This window comes from Elephas maximus, chromosome 22, assembly GCF_024166365.1.
Source record: "Elephas maximus indicus isolate mEleMax1 chromosome 22, mEleMax1 primary haplotype, whole genome shotgun sequence".
Taxonomy (NCBI): domain Eukaryota; kingdom Metazoa; phylum Chordata; class Mammalia; order Proboscidea; family Elephantidae; genus Elephas; species Elephas maximus.
Genome location: NC_064840.1, coordinates 41,255,617 through 41,260,151, shown reverse-complemented (window position 1 = coordinate 41,260,151; position 4,535 = coordinate 41,255,617).

Here is a 4,535-nt window from a genome sequence, read left to right as displayed (position 1 = left end):
GGCTCAGCGGCACAGGTGGCTATAACAAGGAAAGTGAGAGGAGAGTCAGAGAGCAACTCATGGAATTTTGCACTTCCTGCCCTTACTTTCCTTATAGAGGTGCTTCCTGCCCAACCCAAGTTTACTGCACACTCAACTAAGCAGAGAAAATTAATATGTTTGGATAGACTAGAAGGAAGGTCAGGGAGTTCAAACCCATCACTTACCAGCTGTGTGACCTAGGTGGTTAATAACATAATCTGTGTTTTGCTGCACCCCATCTGTAAAATGGGGATATATTTACTCTGTATAGTGGTTATAATGATCAGATGAGTTTATGTAAATAAAGCATCTGGCACAGAGCAAGCATCAATAAATCTTTATTCCTTTCCTTCCCCTTGCTGTTTCTCTTACCTTCTTCTACTAACCCCTGAACTCTTTTTAATACTTTAGTAGTTTATCTGCTAAAAAAAAAAACAGAAAGAAAAATCCACTGCTGTTGAGTCGACTCTGACTCATAGCGACCCTGTAGGACAAAGTAGAACTGCCCCATACAGTTTCCAGGAAGCACCTGGTGGAGTGAAACTGCCGACCTTTTGGTTAGCAGCCATAGTTCTTAACCATTACACCACCAGGGTTTCCCTGGTTTATCTCCTAAGTGGTAGGCAAATAAACAGAAGACTATGTAACACAGAAGTAAGAACATAGGCTAGGAGTCAGGATTCCGGATTCTATGCTTCAATCTTAGATTGGCTGCATTATCCCACCTCTCTGGATTCGGTCTCTGTAGCTGTCAGGTGCGAGGGCTGAAGTAGAAGCCATCTGTTCCAGTCCCTCACAAATGAGGGAGCAGAGAAGGAAACTTGGAGCTCTGGGCCTGTAACCCAAGAAGGATGCCACCACTTGATGCCATGTATTTTATCTTCATTACATAGCAGTGTCTGCTTTAATATAAAAAAATTCCCCTCTTACCCTTGCCCCCTCCTAAATTTTTGGAAGATGTACACTATGGTTTGAGTATCCCCCCGCCAAAATGAAGTCATAATCCCTGTGCTTATAAATGTGACCCTGTTTGGAAATACTTTTCTTTTTATGTTAATTAAGGCATATCGGAGTAGGGTGGGTCCTGAACCTAATCCCTTCTGAGTGGTATCTTATAAAGGGGAGTACAGACACACAGACATGGGGAAGGATAGATGCCATGTGACTGTGGAGGAAGATGCATCTATAAGCCAGGGTACACCCAGGGATACCAACAAGGAAGGACCTTCCCCTAGAGCTGATGCCCTGATTTTGACTTCTAAACTCTAAAACCATGAGACAATAAATATCTGTTTTTTAAAGCCACCCATTTATGGTATTTTTTGTTATGGCAGCACTAGGTAACTTCATACCAGTCCACTGCTACAGACCTGGGAGTACTCCTGCCTGCCCAAGACTTGGGGCTGAGACTTGCTGTAGTAGGATCAAGACCATTCATTCAACTAGTTGCCTCTATTTCCACTACCCCATTCTTGGTGAAGCTTTATTGCCTCACAGTGACCTCTTGCCACCAGTCGCTGGGTTCCAATCCGTTATACAACCCTGCCAGCTTAGCTGTCCTGAAACCCTGTTTTCACTGGGTTCCTATGTTCCATTCCTATGTTCTAAAACTTTCAGTGGTTCCTCACTGTCTGCAGAAAAAGTCAAGTTCTTTATCCCACCATTCAAGGTCCTCTCCAATTCATTCCCCACCACCCCCTTTAAACTTACCTCCTGCTTCTTCTCACAAGTTCTCTACTTCAATCAGCAGGCCTGACTCTGAGGTCTTCCTGCGTGGCTGGCCCCATCCTTTGCAGCCAGCCTTGGTTTCTCCTCCTTTGTGGAGCCTTCCCTGGCCTGAGATGACCTCCACTTTCAGCACAGCTCACCTGACATCTCCCACATCCTATGCCTGTGTCCTTCCTCAAGTACAGCCCAGCCCTTGGAGACAGAACCTGGTCCACATACCTTTGTATTCCCCCTCGGTGCTCAGCCTTGTGTTTGGCACAGAGTTGTTGTTGTCAGTTGCTGTGGAGTCGGTTTCTGACTCATGGTGAGCCCATGCACAATGGAATGAAACATTGACTAGTCCTGCGGCATCCCCATGAGTTGAGGATTGGACCACTGTGATCCACAAGGTTTTCTTTGGCTGATTTTTGGGAGTAGATCTGTCATATTCCAGAAGCCCTGCTGAAACCTATTCAGCATAATGTTGTTGTTGTTGTTGCTAGGCACCATTGAGTTGGTTCTGAACTCACAGCAATCCTATGTACAACAGAATGAAACATTGCCCAATTCCGTGCCATCCTCACAAACATTGCTATGCTCAAGTCCATTGTTGCAGCCACTGTGTCAATCCATCTCATTGAGGGTCTTCCTCTTTTTCGCTGATGTTCTGCTCTACCAAGCATGATGTCCTCTCTAGGGGATGGTTCCTCCTTATGACATGTCCAAAGTATGTGAGACAAAGTTTCACCATCCTCACTTCCAATGAGCATTCTGGTTGTACTTCTTCCAAGACCTATTTGCTTGTCCGTCTGGCAGTCCATGTTATATTCAATATTCTTTGCTAACATCCTAATTCAAAGGCATCTATTCTTCTTTGGTCTTCCTCATTCATTGCCCATCTTTCACATGCATATGAGGCAATTGAAAACACCATGACCTGGGTCAGGCACACTTTAATCCTTAAAGTGACATCTTTGCTTTTTAACACTTAAAATACTTTGCAGCAGATTTGCCCAATGCAATGCATCATTTGATTTCTTGACTGCCGCTTCCATGGTTATGGATCCAAGTAAAATGAAATCCTCCACAACTTCAATCTTTTCTCCATTTATCATGATGTTGTTTATTGGTCCAGTTGTGAGGATTTTTGTTTTCTTTATGTTGAGGGATAATCCATACTGAAGGCTGTGGTCTTTGATCTTCATCAGTAAGTGCTTCAAGTCTTCTTCACTTTCAGCAAGCAAGGTTGTGTCATCTGCATATCACAGGTTGTTAATAAGTCTTCCTCCAGCCCTGATGTCCCATTCTTCTTCATATAGCCTAGTTCCCAGATTATTTGTTCAGCATACAGATTGAATAAGTATGGTGAGAGGATACAACCCTGACACACATCTGTCCTGACTTTAAACCACTCAGTATCCCCCCGTTCCGTTTGAACGACTGCCTCTTGGTCTAAGTACAGGTTCTTCATGAGCACAATTAAGAGTTCTGGAATTTCCATTCTTTGCAATGTTACCCATAATTCGTTATGATCCACACAGCCGAATACCTTTGCATAGTCCAGTAAAACACAGATAAACACCTTTCAGCATCATAGCAACATACAAACCTCCACTGACAGACAGGTGGTGACTGTGCTTGAAGTATACTGGCCAGGAATCAAATACAGGTCTCTTGTATGAAAGGTGAGAATTCTACCACTGAACTGCCACTGCCTCTCAGCACAGAGTAAGGCCCAGTAAATACATACCAATTAATAATGCTTATATCTCACACAGCCTCATAACAGAGACCCAGGTCTGTCTACAAGCTCATACTTGAGCAATTACAATCAAGTGAGGAATTGTCCTTCACTTACATGTGACTCAGAACCCTAACAGGGTCCTTGTTAATGTGGCACAATGGTTGAGTGCTTGGCTGCTAACCAAGAGGTTGGAGGTTCAAACTCAGCTAGCAGCTCTATAGGGGGAAAAACTGGCAATCTGCCCTCATAAAGATGTAGCTGATGAAAATTAGTGATTATCTCCCCTGCAAAAATGTACTTGCACTGGTATAATTGACAAGATTCCATGGATAATTTCAGGTGGTCCACTCATAAAAACACACACACACACAGCCAAGTTTAATAACTTCCTGCAAGGACTTGAAATCTAGGACCCATGAAAACAAGCTGAAGGGGAAAGGATGGTCCAGACCTAGGAAGTGTGAAAGGTGAGGTAATATAAGGCTACAAGCATCACACTGCTTATCGCTGGGAGATAAGGCAACTGTTCCCCAAACTCAACAAGAGCAGAACACCCAGAAATAGGTGAACCTCCCTGTCATGAAGAGTTATCATAAGTAATACCTTCTCTTGCAGCCACAGGCAAGGGAGAAATAAACTAATTTTCTCCTTTGAAGAAGCTTACTAAAGTTTCTATTACTTCACCTTCTAAATAACCTGGCCCCACTAGGGTATTCATTAATCAATAATTTTCTCCTCCACAACTACCACATCCTCCACCAGACTGGGTCCAGCACAACTAGATGGTACCCAGGTACCACCAACAACTGCTCTGGCAGGGATCACAATAGAGGGTCCCGGACAAAGTGGGAGAAAAATGTAGAACAAAAGTCAAATTCACAAAGAAAAACAAAAAACAGGCTTGCTGGCCTGACAGAGATTAGAGAAAACCTGAGAGTATGACGTCTGGATAGACTTTTAACTGAGTACTTAAGTGGCTCTTGAAGTTCACCCTTCAGGCAAAGATTAGACAGGTCTATAGGGCCTGGTGGTGTAGCGGTTAAGAGCTTGGGCTGCTAACCGA